Below are 14,897 nucleotides of genomic sequence, written 5' to 3'. Positions count from 1 at the left end.
GAGGTGTACATTAGGCTCTGAATAGATTTACCTTAACATCAGCTGTCACATGTGGAATCTACGGGGAAGCATATCGGCCTGAGCGTAGAGCTGACAGCACTGACGCTGGATGTCTTCATCATCATCATCATCATCATCATCATCATCATCATCATCATCATCATCATCATCATCATCGTCATCATCATCATCATCATCATCATCGTCATCATCATCATCATCATCACAAAGATCCTCCTATATATGTTAACCCTTGTGCTGTCTTTGGGTCAAGGAAGGAGGAAGAGAAGAAGGGAGGAAAGAAAGAAGGAAGAATGAAAAGAAGGAAAGAAAGAAGGAAGGAAGGGAAAAAAGAAGGAAGGAAGGAAGGAAGGAAGGAAGGAAGGAAGGAAGGAAGGAAGGAAGGAAGGAAGGAAGGAAGGAAGGAAGGAAGGAAGGAAGGAAGGAAGGAAGGAAGGAAGGAAGGAAGGAAGGGAAAAAGAAGGAAAGAAGGAAGGGAGAAAAGAGGAAGGGAGAAGGAAGGAGAGAGCACGAGGAAAGAAGGAAGGAAGGGAAAAAAGAAGGAAGGAAGGAAGGAAGGAAGGAAGAAAAGAAGGAAGGAAGGGAGTAAAGAAGGAAGGAAGGGAGAAGGAAGGAGAGAGGGAAGGAAGGAATGGAAAAAAGAAGGAAGGAAGGAAGCAAGGAAGGAAGGGAAAAAAGAAGGAAGGAAGGAAGGAAGGAAGGAAGGAAGGAAGGAAGGAAGGAAGGAAGGAAGGAAGGAAGGAAGGAAGGAAGGAAGGAAGGAAGGGAAAAAGAAGGAAAGAAGGAAGGGAGAAAAGAGGAAGGGAGAAGGAAGGAGAGAGCACGAGGAAAGAAGGAAGGAAGGGAAAAAAGAAGGAAGGAAGGAAGGAAGGAAGGAAGAAAAGAAGGAAGGAAGGGAGTAAAGAAGGAAGGAAGGGAGAAGGAAGGAGAGAGGGAAGGAAGGAATGGAAAAAAGAAGGAAGGAAGGAAGCAAGGAAGGAAGGGAAAAAAGAAGGAAGGAAGGAAGGAAGGAAGGAAGGAAGGAAGGAAGGAAGGAAGGAAGGAAGGAAGGAAGGAAGGAAGGAAGGAAGGGAAAAAAGAAGGAAGGAAGGAAGGAAGGAAGGAAGGAAGGGAAAAAAGAAGGGAGAAAGGAAGGAAGGAAGGAAGGAAGGAAGGAAGGAAGGAAGGAAGGAAGGAAGGAAGGAAGGAAGGAAGGAAGGAAGGAAGGAAGGAAGGGAAAAAGAAGGAAGAAAGTAAGAATGGAAGGAAGGAAAGAAGGAAGGAAAGAAGGAAGGGAGAAAAGAGGAAGGGAGAAAAGAGGAAGGGAGAAGGAAGGAGAGAGCACGAGGAAAGAAGGAAGGAAGGGAAAAAAGAAGGAAGGAAGGAAGGAAGGAAGGAAGGAAGGAAGGAAGGAAGGAAGGAAGGAAGGAAGGAAGGAAGGAAGGAAGGAAGGGAGTAAAGAAGGAAGGGAGGGAGAAGGAAGGAGAGAGCAGGAGGAAAGAAGGAAGGAAGGAATGGAAAAAAGAAGTAAGAAAGGAAGGAAGGAAAGGAGGAAGGGAGTAGAGAAGGAAGGAAGGGAGAAGGAAGGAGAGAGCAGGAGGAAAGAAGGAAGGAAGGAAGGAAGGGAAAAAGAAGGAAGGGAGAAAAGAGGAAGGGAGAAGGAAGGAGAGAGCACGAGGAAAGAAGGAAGGAAGGGAAAAAAGAAGGAAGGAAGGAAGGAAGGAAGGAAGGAAGGAAGGAAGAAAAGAAGGAAGGAAGGAAGGAAGGAAGGAAGGAAGGAAGGAAGGAAGGAAGGAAGGAAGGAAGGGAGTAGAGAAGGAAGGAAGGGAGAATGAAGGAGAGAGCAGGAAGGAGAGAGCAGGAGGAAAGAAGGAAGGAAGGAAGGAAGGGAAAAAGAAGGAAGGGAGAAAAGAGGAAAAGAAAAAAAAAGAAGGAAGAAAGGAAGGAAGGAAAGGAGGAAGGAAAGAAGGAAGGAAGGAAGGAAGGGAGAAAAGGAGAAAAAGGGAAGGGAGAAGGAAGGAGAGAGCAGGAGGAAAGAAGGAAGGAAGGAAGGAAGGAAGGAAGGAAGGAAGGAAGGAAGGAAGGAAGGAAGGAAGGAAGGAAGGAAGGAAGGAAGGAAGGAAGGAAGGAAGGAAGGAAGGAAGGAAGGAAGGAAGGAAAGAAGGAAGGAAGGAAGGAAGGAAGGAAGGAAGGAAGGGAGTAGAGAAGGAAGGAAGGGAGAATGAAGGAGAGAGCAGGAGGAAAGAAGGAAGGAAGGAAGGAAGGGAAAAAGAAGGAAGGGAGAAAAGAGGAAGGGAGAAGGAAGGAGAGAGCACGAGGAAAGAAGGAAGGAAGGGAAAAAAGAAGGAAGGAAGTAAGGAAGGAAGGAAGGAAGGAAGGAAGAAAAGAAGGAAGGAAGGAAGGAAGGAAGGAAGGAAGGAAGGAAGGAATGGAAAAAAGAAGGAAGAAAGGAAGGAAGGAAAGGAGGAAGGAAGGAAGGAAGGTAGGAAGGAAGGAAGGAAGGAAGGAAGGGAGAAAAGGAGAAAAAGGGAAGGGAGAAGGAAGGAGAGAGCAGGAGGAAAGAAGGAAGGAAGGAAGGAAGGAAGGAAGGAAGGAAGGAAGGAAGGAAGGAAGGAAGGAAGGAAGGAAGGAAGGAAGGAAGGAAGGAAGGAAGGAAGGAAGGAAGGAAGGAAGGAAGGAAGGAAGGAAGGAAGGGAGTAGAGAAGGAAGGAAGGGAGAATGAAGGAGAGAGCAGGAAGGAGAGAGCAGGAGGAAAGAAGGAAGGAAGGAATGGAAAAAAGAAGGAAGAAAGGAAGGAAGGAAAGGAGGAAGGAAGGTAGGAAGGAAAGAAGGAAGGGAGAAAAGGGGAAGGGAGAATGAAGGAGAGAGCAGGAGGAAAGAAGGAAGGAAGGAAGGAAGGAAGGAAGGAAGGAAGGAAGGAAGGAAGGAAGGAAGGAAGGAAGGAAGGAAGGAAGGAAGGAAGGAAGGAAGGAAGGGAGAAAAGGAGAAAAGGAGAAAAGGGGAAGGGAGAAGGAAGGAGGAAAGAAGGAACAGGAGAATTAGGTCATTTTGACCCAAAGACAGTACAAGGGTTAATAAAATCTGTCATGTGTCTATGTACTATACAGTGAGCGGAAACAGCAGAGTCAAATTCCCTGTCTTGTTTGACCTGACCTGGCCAATAAACCTGATTGTGATTGCTGGGATCCTTCCCTTGAGCCGGAGTCTTTTATTTTGAAGGGCCGCCTGTCTGCAGCTCCTGCAGCTGCTGCAGCAGAAAGGCCGGTGAGGCGGTGCAGCCTGCGGAGTAACGAGCCTGCGAGGCGCTGACAGGACGCTGGAGCGGCGCAGGCGGCGCACGGAGCTCCGGGGAGAAGACCTGCAACGCTGGATCCCCAACACAGACAAGTGAGTGTTCCTGCTGCTGGATGCTACACAGCTCCTTATTCATCCGTCTTGTTCACTTTAAATTAAGATTCCATCCCTTTTTATGGTCATTTTTTTCCTTACACCTTGGGTTATAATCGTATAATACAACAAAATAATCGCTTTTCTTTTCTTTTTTTTTCTTTTCTTTATTTCTCTAACCAGTGTAGTCACTGGCAGGTCTGCAGATTTATTGTCAGAGCTCGCTCGGGTCTCTCAGTGAGTTTAGATGTTTGCATCCCAGCAGACTCTGGTGTGGGACAGTTGCTGCAGCAGCACAGGCACATCCATCCCCTGGAAATACTGCGACCCAGCTCGGCTGCTGCCGCAGTCTGCTGCTGACAGCCCAGGACAGGAGAGAGCACTTTCAGCCCCCCTGACTCCACATCACCCCCAATATTCCCCCTAATCATGGTTAGAAATGAGTCATGTTTTCTAGTGCGGTTGTTTCTTTAAGTTGCCCCATGCAGGCTGGCGGTGACACCAGGACCAATGCTCCTAATGGCATGCATATAATGCGGCATGGAGGTGTTAGGAACAGTTTAATGAACGCAGTTTCACCCTAGTCGTGTCAGGCTGTGGCTTTTGTCAAGTTGGCGTGGGAGGTTTGTTTGACAGGAGGAAGATATTTGTGGAATACTGTGAAGCAGTCACTCAGACCCTATTTTAATGTCCTTTTCAAGAGCATGACTAACAACACCTGTTCCCTTGCAAATGCACAGCAATAATAGTGGCAGCATTCTTTGTTTCTGTTGACACGAGACATAAATGTTTAACTCTATGTTACAACTCACAACCAGCTCAGGCTTGAGACTCATAATGAACAGCATGTGACACCAGCAACAGAAATGGGATTTATAATATTAGATGCCTCTACGACATATCTCAGTCCAACAAACAAAACTGGAAACATGTCGTTTATAAATTAAATCCAATTTCATAATATAAAGCTAATTAATCACCGGCCTCCTAGAATGAGTTGTCTCTCCCAAAGAGACTCCACAGATGCACATTTCTCTCCCTGCTGTTTCATTCATGGTTTTACTTGAGTAACATGACACTAAACAAGCTTGATAAAATATTAACCCTCGCACACAAATAATTAATCAAAGTGTTTCAAGGTCAGAGAAGAGCTGGAGCTCTGCCTCCTCTGCTTGTTTCAGCGTGTGGTGTTGGACAGGACGTCCTCCAGATCCCACACGTCCTCTGATTTTCACGTCACCATCAGTGTGGACTGAGTCACAGGGAGAGAAGGTCCCTGGTCTGCAGCGTGTCACCACGGCCCTGCGACATGTTTACGTTTCCATAACTGCACATGCAGCAGTCATATGTTTGCCACTCAGCTGAGAACTTTTTGTTCAATAACAGAGCAGCCAAGCCCTGTGATCTTACGCACATGCTGCACAATTAAATCAAACTGTTGTGTGTAATAGGAATGGGCGATATTTTACCGTTCACGATAAACCGTCCAAAAAATTCCCCATGGTAAGAATTTGTCATCTCGCGATAAAAACGATAAATTCCTGTTGATGACGTTTTTGTGTAAAGCTGATTTATGATTCTGTGTTAAATCCACGCACAACGTACGTGAAGGAAGGAAGGAAGGAAGGAAGGAAGGAAGGAAGGAAGGAAGGAAGGAAGGAAGGAAGGAAGGAAGGAAGGAAGGAAGGAAGGAAGGAAGGAAGGAAGGAAGGAAGGAAGGAAGGAAGGAAGGAAGGAAGGAAGGAAGGAAGGAAGAAATGAGCCAGAGCGAAAGAAAGAAAGAAAGACAGAAAGAAAGAAAGAAAGAAAGAAAGAAAGAAAGAAAGAAAGAAAGAAAGAAAGAAAGAAAGATATGAGCCTGAAAGAAAGAAAGAAAGAAAGAAAGAAAGAAAGAAAGAAAGAAAGAAAGAAAGAAAGAAAGAAAGAAAGAAAGAAAGAAAGAAAGAAAGAAAGAAAGAAAGAAAGAAAGAAAGAAAGAAAGAAAGAAAGAAAGATAGATAAATTCCCATTGATGACGTTTAGTAGTATTTATTATTCTTTTAGAGCAGTGTTTTGGCTCCAAAGACTGAATGTGGTGATAGATTTATAGTTAAAAAGGTGGAGTTGAATTGGTATTTTTTTTATCGTCATTTTTATCGTTATCGGGATAAATGCCAGAAATGATCGTGATACATTTTTTAGTCCATACCGCCCATCCCCTTGTGTAACTCTTTTTGTTGCATTTGAGTCCTACTTTTAGTCACTTCATTATTTACTGTAGCTGCTCCTTGTATTTCTCTATTTGCTACCTTTAATCTAAACTGTGTAAACTGGACTTTATCTTTACTTTCTCTTTACTTTTTCAGTGTTTTGATGTGTATAAGCAAGACTTCAGGGTTTAGACTACTTTGTTTAAAAGAATATTCAAACAAACGATGTTTTATACTTGCTTTTATTCCAGCTGACAGTAGCTGTTGTTGGTTCAGCAGCAGAATAAATGGGGGTCGGCGTGCCGCAGCTCGGTCTTTTTGAAACTGTCCAGCAGAAACGGGAACCTGTGGAGTGAGGATGGGATCTGCTGGTGTGAACCGGGAGCACTTGTTAATATTTTACAGCGGTGGTTCAGAGTCACATTTCACGGTTCTGTCGGATCTGAGCGGAGCAACCTTGAGAAACATCAAGCTCCAAACTGATTGGAAAGATTTGTCAAAGCCAGCTGCCCCTCGGTGATAACACGGTCTTCAGATATAATCATGGTCCAGTTTGGGGAAAACTGTCAGATTAAATTACAGCAGAAAAACAGTCTCATGAGAAACAGAATTATGATGTCAAGTACATGTGTCTTTTATACGGAAGAGTGTTAGGGCCAGGCAAGAGGAAAAAAAATTGAGAGTGGAAGATTTTTTTTTATTGTGCACTTTGAGAAAAAATACGAAATGTCGAGAAAAAAGTCGAAATGTCGAGATTGTTGAAATACAATTTCGAGAAAAAAGTCAAAATTTCGCCTTTTTTCTCAACATTTCGACTTTTTTTCGACATTTCGACTTTTTTTCTCGAAATTATACTTCAACAATATTCTCGACATTTCGACTTTTTTCTCAACATTTCGACTTTATTCACGAAATTTTGACTTTTTTCTCAACATTTCGACTTTTTTCTCAACATTTCGACTTTATTCACAAAATTTTGACTTTTTTCTCAACATTTCGACTTTTTTCTCAACATTTCGACTTTTTTCTCGACATTTCGACTATTTTCTCGAAATTATACTTCAACAATATTCTCGACATTTCGACTTTTTTCCCGACATTAAGACTTTTTTCTTAAAATTTCGACTTTTTTCTCGAAGTGCATAATGAAAAAAAAATCTTCCTCCTCTAAAATATTATTTTTATTTTTCTCCTGCCTGGCCCTAATACTCTTCCGTACTTTTATGTGTCATTGAGACATGTGAGAGGACATTTTCCTCTGTAGTGCAGGAACACGGTCCCAAAGTGTCCATTCTACAATATGGTCCATTCCCCTGGGTGCATATTTATAAGCCAAAGTTAAAACGTACCACAAACAACCTCATCTGGGACATTTCCAGAAAACAATCTTTGTCTTTTGGGTGAATAACAGATGAGTTTGGATGGAGCCGGATGCTTTAGCCAGACTCCAGGTTTCTGTTTTCAGTCCTTGTTAAAGTTAGACCAGGTTGCTTAGCAATGGGTGGACGGTGCAGTGATGTCTTCAGCTTCTCAAGGTCCTCGTCACACACATGCCCCGTGATCGGGGGCGCATGTAAACAAGGCAGTGAAAAGGCCGTTTATGCCTCGGTGACAGATTTAAGCAGTGACCGCCTCCGTTTTTTCCCCTCTTCACGTTGTTAGATGTCAGTTACATGATTGAAAACATCAGCATCACAGCAGTTTTTTCCCCCTGATATTCTAATAAGTCCCGACATGTGGTCTTTCTCATCGTTCCACTTTATAAAGTGACGATGGTATGTAATCACTCAGTTTAAAATAAACTAAATGGTGAGAAAGCTCTGTTATGTGTGCTACCACCTGTGAATCCGGGCTGTTAGTGATGGAGCCTCCTGTTGTGTTTGTGTCTGCGTGTGATGGGACAGATCAGACTGCGCCCACATTCCTGAAATAGACGGATGATGGGGAGTCTCTGGAGTCCTGCCGCACGCTCATTTCACACAAGGATACCTTCATAGCACTTAAAATTGTTGGATTATCACATCGCCGTTTATATTCACGTTTAGCCGCCATATCCTATGACTCAATTATCAAGTAGTCCTGTCACACAGGCGCTCGCAGAGTTATATTAGGGAACACACTCAGAGCTTCCAATCCGTGTTGGAGTCAAAACATCCCACAGAGATGAGGAATTGCTTTCAGCACTCTCTCAGACAATAACGTGAATTATCATTGCAGCTCTCTTAATGTCCTGTATCTAAGCCAGGAGGAATGTGTTGTGCACAGCTGAGCTCATTAAATAGTCATGACGTGAAGCAAATATCATCCGTGTCTCTTATTCATCTCCCCAAATTAAATCCTGCATCGAAAAGAATGTATTCCTATCTTAATTATGCCGGCGCGTCCACACTTCTCCTATTTTGAACTTTTCCCCCAGTGTGGACAAAAGTAAAACATTTGAAAGAGTTTTTCAGATATTCAGCTCAGTGACTACGTTTACATGCACTCAATAAACCCTTTTAAAACCCGAATTTTGGCAATAACCCGAATTTGCACGGCCATGTAAACACCAATAACCCCTTTGAATAACCCGAATTTGCTCATATTCGGATTTTTAAAAACCCAAATATGACCCCTGGGTTACTCCTCTTAAAACCCGAATATTGGGTCATGTAAACACCAAACGGAATATCCCGATCAAACGGAACAGGAATTTATTTTCTGCGCATACTCTGTTCACAAGGAATCCTGGAGTCCAGGAAGTTCTTATAAACACAAAGAAACGCAAGACCACGCCACACTTTTGGAGTGAGGAGGAGACTAATCACTTCATAAATGTAATGAAGGATATGAACATTTCAGCATTTGTAGACGGTAGAAAGTACGGGGATAGTGAGATTTACAAGAAGGTGAGAGAAAAGTTGCGGGAAGCAGCATTTGTTTTGAATTTGGATACAGGAAGAAGAAGCGGAGATGACGCTAATTGCGTCATGACGTTCTCCGCTCGTCGCTGGTTTGATCCAGATATCCCGAATGATTAATTACCATGTAAACAGGGATAACCCTGTTTGCTCACGGATGTAAACGGAATATTCCGAATGTTTCAGTAACCGGAATATTAGCAATAACCCGAATTTTGACTGCATGTAAACGTAATCACTGTTTATCCTTCGAGCATCCTCGGTTCTGGAGTCCAGTCTGGAGCACTCGCTGTGGAGATGCATCATCTTAAAACTGTAACTGACGTGCCAGGAGCTCATATAGCAGACATGCTCTAAGCAGCCCGGCTCTTTCACACAGTGTCGATAACGGATAGTTAGCACCGTGCAGCCAACTGCAGCCCCCCAGCCCACTCACCCCCCAGGACATTCACACGCAGCAGGCCAGTGTTCCCTATCTGGCTCTGGTCAAGTCCAATAACTGTCAGGGCATCTCATGGACACGATGGCTCTTACACTCTCCAGACTCTCAAGACATCTTTCTTTAATGAGCACTGGACCTTTTATCTAAAGCGTCAGGAAATATCCTGAAAATAAGCCCTTAAATATGGGAATTACGGTAGGAATGGGCGATATTTTACCGTTCACGATAAACCGTCAAAAAAATTCCCCACGGTAAGAATTTGTCATCTCGCGGTAAAAACGATAAATTCCCGTTGACGACGTTTTTGTGTAAAGCTGATTTATGGTTCTGTGTTAAATCCACGCACACGTACGTGAAGGAAGGAAGGAAGGAAGGAAGGAAGGAAGGAAGGAAGGAAGGAAGGAAGGAAGGAAGGAAGGAAGGAAGGAAGGAAGGAAGGAAGGAAGGAAGGAAGGAAGGAAGGGAGGGAGGGAGGGAGGGAGGGAGGAAGGAAGGAAGGAAGGAAGGAAGGAAGGAAGGAAGGAAGGAAGGAAGGAAGGAAGGAAGGAAGGAAGGAAGGAAGGAAGGAAGGAAGGAAGGAAGGAAGGAAGGAAGGAAGGAAGGGAGAAAAAAGGAAGGGAGAAGGAAGGAGAGAGCACAAGTAAAGAAGGAAGGAAGGGAAAAAAGAAGGAAGGAAGGAAGGAAGGAAGGAAGGAAGGAAGGAAGGAAGGAAGGAAGGAAGGAAGGAAGGAAGGAAGGAAGGAAGGAAGGAAGGAAGGAAGGAAGGAAGTAGGAAGGAAGGAAGGAAGGAAATTAGCCAGAAAGAAAGAAAGAAAGAAAGAAAGAAAGAAAGAAAGAAAGAAAGAAAGAAAGAAAGAAAGAAAGAAAGAAAGAAAGAAAGAAAGAAAGAAAGAAAGAAAGAAAGAAAGAAAGAAAGAAGTAGTATTTAGTATCTTTCAGAGCAGTGTTTTGGGGGCTCCAAAGACTGAATGTGGTGATAGATTTATAGTTAAAAAGGTGGAGTTGAATTGGTATTTTTTTTATCGTCATTTTTATCGTTATCGGGATAAATGCCAGAAATTATTGTGATACATTTTTAGTCCATACCGCCCATCCCTAATGGGAATGACAACAAATAAATTAATTTTTCTTTACTTCTACACCATTATTGGAGTTCAAGCAAGCCCTCCCTGTACAAATCAACGTAAGATAAAGCCATTATGCACAGGTGTCGTCCCTAATCCGGAGCCTATGAAGGCCGTAGTTTGTAAAATACATTCATTTCCTTTTATGTTGCGGTTGTTTCGAAATGAGCCTTGAACAGCTTTGCTTGCAGGAATGTGTAGAATCTCAGGCGGCCGTCCAGAATGGAAGCTGTTTATGGAAGAGAGATGAGACGGAGGAGGGGCCGGCGGGGTCTTTTCTCAATTAGGCGGAGGAGCTGTGCTCTGGCGCGGCCCTTTCTAGCCTTGTTTGGAGCTGTTTGGTGGGATTTACGTGCAGCGCTGGCTAGCTTCTCCCCTCTCTGCCATTTGTTGACAAAGCAGAAGTCAAACAGTGTTACGTAACGGGCCCTTTCTCTCCGTCCAAAGTACAGCTGAGTGTGTGATGAGGGCTCTTTTGTGCTGGCAAAGCTTTAGTGTCAAGGCGGCCTGTGAACGTTTCACAGAGACCCCCAGCGCGCATACAGTACATCCTAGTCCAGCTCAGTACCATCACGCCTTTGTTCCGTTTTAAGACTGGGATTCACATCAGACTTATTATTGCTCCCAATTCAAAACACTGCAGATGACCAGCAAAGAAAAGGACTAGCAAAACACTAGCATTACCCCAGTAAATAGGACATCATCTATTTTTCTTCAAGTGTAGAGGGAGTTTTTTCCAAACTTTCCTTCGATTTAGAAGGTGTGCATTATTACTTGATTTTCACGGTGCCATTTGAAAGAATATTGAAGATTGTTGGCATATAAAGCAGTAAGAATTATATCATTTCAGAGATTTGTATGCAAAGACGTGTCTTTTGAAGTTTGGATCTTAAAACTGCGGTGCTGACCCATGAACTAGATAAAACTGTGAGTGTCTCGCCTCAGTCCCATGAGAGGAACAAAAGAAGTGTTTGTTGGCATCAGAGTTGCATACTGAAGATGTGTCGTTATTGCAGCATCGACATGTGCAATACCAAAATCACCAAAAGAAATCACCATAAAAGTTAGTTTTATTTTCCGAGCACCATGCATTCACATTTTTTTCTTTTTTTTTCACAATATGTTTATTGTCATTTTTTAGTTTTTCAGACATACAACATTTACACATACATTACATAGACACACATACACTTAGCTTGCACCATTTTCAATTGAAATATAAATAATATATTGAATTAACCAATCAGGGAGGAAAAATAAAATAAATTAAATAAATAAATTAAACAAAAATAAAAAAAAATAAAAATTCATATATGGTTCGTATATGGTTCCCAGAGTTCAGCAAAGTCCTTTCGTTTTCCTTTAGCAATGTACGTTAGTCTTTCCAGTCCGATACAGCCAGAAAGCTATGCATTCACATTTAATTCAAAAATACACGTACCTGATCAGATGGAGTCTTCCTGCCTGAGACGCTATAGTTCAAATGCTTATTTACACAAAAGGATATTTTATAGTTCTTGCTGGGAGCGGTTTTCCTTTTTTTTAATTCTATTTGACATGTTATTGTAATAGACATAACACATTTGTGGTTGTGCATTGGCTCCTGTCAGAGGTTAGTCTCAGGAAGACAAAGTTGTACACTGAAGTATTGAATCATAACAATGGTCAACTGTTATTGCACATTTGTAAATAGATTCAACAGTTGTAAAAGATTATAACCATATTGAAGTATCTCACTTAACTGTCATTCCATCATGACGTTAACCTTGTGAACTGCACTGCTGGAGCATGACTTGCTGGCCATATTCCCGGTTCCCTGTTAGTTCATTGTCTCTTCAGTCGTCTTCAGTGCACCGACCCCAGATCCGTGTGGACTGTGTTGCTCACTGAACTGTGAATTTTCTGTTCATGTGAACTGATATAGTATGTAATATGTTGCAACTGAAAACCCTGAAAAAGCCTTGTAAAGCTTTGTAAATAATCTTGTTCTCATGTATATTTACAACACTTTTCTGTTGTCCAGAAAGGATGGAGTGCAAGGGCAGTTGAAAATACACTGCAAAAACTCAAAATCTTACCAGAAATATTTGTCTTATTTCTAGTTAAAACGTCTCATTTTTAGTCAAAAAGTCTCATTACACTTAAAACAAGAGTCATTACCAGAAAAATAACTTGTTATTTGGACAATTTTCACCTGTTTCAAGTAAATTTTCACTTGAAATAAGTAGAAAAATCTGCCAGTGGGACAAGATTTATCTTCTCATTACAAGCAAAATAATCTTGTTCCACTGGCAGATTTTTCTACTTATTTCAAGTGAAAATCTACTTGAAAACAGGTGAAAATTGTTGTTTTTTCCAGTGATGAGTCTTGTTTTAAGTGTAATAAGATTTTTTTGACTAAAAATGAGACATTTTAAGTAGAAATAAGACAAATATTCTTGTTAAGATTTTGAGTTTTTGCAGTGTATACGTCATTAGTAATACAAGTGATCAGTTAGCGGTGGTTGTCACATCAGTTGTCACGATGTGTTCCAACGATTTGGGTTTCTAGAAATGTATTAGCAGCTGGCCACACAGTGCACCTTAATCAACCTTTAATGGAGTCTGTCTGACTTCTGCAGAAGCTTCTGCGGCCAAATGCAGTCTGTGAGAGGTTTTCAAAACACGAATTAGAAGAGTTCAAAGCTTCAGTTGGGAATGGTTGCATAATCACGTCATCAAATGCCACAGCGCTGGAGCCGGGAGGAGAAATAGCTGCAGAGGCTTTTCAGGAGACGTAGCTGAGGAGGCCGTTCTGCTAAAGACGTGTCGAGTTATATTACATTTGGATTACGTATGGGGAAGTTAGTCCACACTCGAGAGAGTTCAGACAGTTCAAGTGGAGAGCAAAATATAAACACACCTGTCAGAGGGGTGTAATCATCGGATGCTGGCGACTTGATCATGAGTGGACATTCACAGCAAATCAGGGAGTTGATATGACATTAAAACAGAGCGGTTCAGGTTGTCTTGGAGCTTATAGGTATTAATGTTTGAGTTGCATGAGACAGACAATGTTGCAGAATGCAGATTTTACGGCTGCTGAATTATATATGGAGAAAAAAATCATAATTGTGATTTTTTTTGATCAACATTGAAATCACAACTGTTTAAAATTTTTTAAATGAATGCAGCTGGAGCGGCTGAGATAATCCCACAAAAGTTTTTGGCCAGAAACACCAACTTTATCTAAATGTTACTTAAATAAATAACTCTATTTTGCACATAAAATAAGGAAGGAATCACTAACGTGTGGACAAGAGGAATCTATGTGTTCTTGGCATTCAGAAAGCAAGACAGAAGGTGGCAAATACGTGTTTTTTGTTTGTTTTTATTTAATTATTTGTGATCATTTGTGGTCAACGTTAAAATCATAATTAAGATTAATTTAATTTAATATCTGATAAAGAAGATATTCACTTCAAAATTACAATATCTTACTCACGTAGATGCACCTCGTTAGGCGGCTCTCACCCTTGCTGGCTTTAGTCCCCTTAAGGCAAGGCAAGGCAAGGCAAGGCAACCCAAAATATTGAAAAGCCATATTGGACCAAAAACACAAAAACCAGATATATCTGGAGCCGCAAAAAATGAAAAGTCTTGTATAAGCTTTAGAATGAAGGCAACACATGCTGCATGTATCTATATTAGTTATAACTGGGGGAATTTTTTTTTTCATTATGCACTTCGAGAAAAAAGTTGAAATTTCAAGAAAAAAGTTGAAATTTCGAGAAAAAAGTCGAAAGGTCAGGATTAATGTTAAATTACAATCTTGAGAAAAAAGTTGAAAAGTCGAGAAAAAAGTCGAAATGTCGAGAAAAAAGTCGAAATGTCGAGATTAATGTTGAAATACAATCTCGAGAAAAAAGTCGAAATGTCGAGAAAAAAATCGAAATGTTGAGATTAAAAAGGAAAGGAAAAAGGAAGAAAAAAAGAGAAAAAAAGGGAAAAAAAGAAAAAAAGGAAAAAAAGAAGAAAAAAAGGAAAGAAAAAAAGAAAAAAAAGGAAAAAAAAGGTCAAACATTTTTAAAAAGTTCCAGGGAGCCACTAGGGCGGCACTAAGGCAAGGCAAGGCAAGTGTATGTGAATAGCACAATTCAACAACCAGGTGGTTCAAAGTACTTTACAGAGACACTAAAACATCACATAGTAGAAATAAAAAGCGTAATATAGAGTTTCCTGCTCAGTGAGGTTTGTTTCATCAGGTGTGACAGTCATAATTACACTTGGGTGTGAGCCTGAATAACTTAACCGAGACCTTCAAAACGGATGTGGTCTTGATCTGGTTCATCTAACCAACTCTGGGGCAGCGCTCCCTTTTGATGAAGCACACCAAACCAAAACCTCGCGTGAAGGGCGAGAATCACACAACATGAAGCAGAGAGTTTGGTTTCTGCAGGATTAATCCTGTAGTGTAAACGTCTGTATGATTAATGCACACAACCTGCAGGACTGTCTTGTTATTGTTCCTTTGGCAACTCCAATACATCAAAATCTTGCTCTCCAGCCGTGGCCACTTTTCATTTTGGAAAACAGGACGACCACCAAATCAGATGTCTGCTGCGTCAACAGTTCCACAACACGTGGTTTTCTTCCTGTATTTACATGATTTGATGCTGCACCAGAAACTTCTGACCAATAAGCAATGAGGATGTTCCCCACACGGTTTAAAGTTACATGTTTATCTTTACATGGAAAGAAGCTAAAGCAAGAGGAAAACGCTACGCTAAGTTTACAAACTCATCAAGTGATTCAGAACAAAGCAAACAAATTAAGATGTCAAAGCAATTAAAGACCATCATGTTGTTGGGGTCAG

At 41.6% G+C, this 14,897-nt stretch overlaps 1 protein-coding gene across 1 annotated transcript in view; it reads left to right on the top strand.

Annotated features, from left to right (window-relative positions):
• Positions 1-3,260: 3,260 nt before the first annotated feature.
• The window catches only part of LOC133464073 (sorbin and SH3 domain-containing protein 1), a 78,791-nt gene continuing 67,154 nt past the window's right edge, over positions 3,261-14,897 (top strand). Inside the window, exon 1 of the mRNA XM_061746044.1 lies at positions 3,261-3,387. The gene's annotated coding sequence lies outside the window, so the exon portion shown is untranslated. The remainder of the gene's footprint in view (positions 3,388-14,897) is intronic.

Source organism: Cololabis saira, chromosome 17 (assembly GCF_033807715.1).
Source record: "Cololabis saira isolate AMF1-May2022 chromosome 17, fColSai1.1, whole genome shotgun sequence".
Classification (NCBI taxonomy): Eukaryota; Metazoa; Chordata; class Actinopteri; order Beloniformes; family Belonidae; genus Cololabis; species Cololabis saira.
This window is presented reverse-complemented; position numbering and strand designations above follow the sequence as displayed.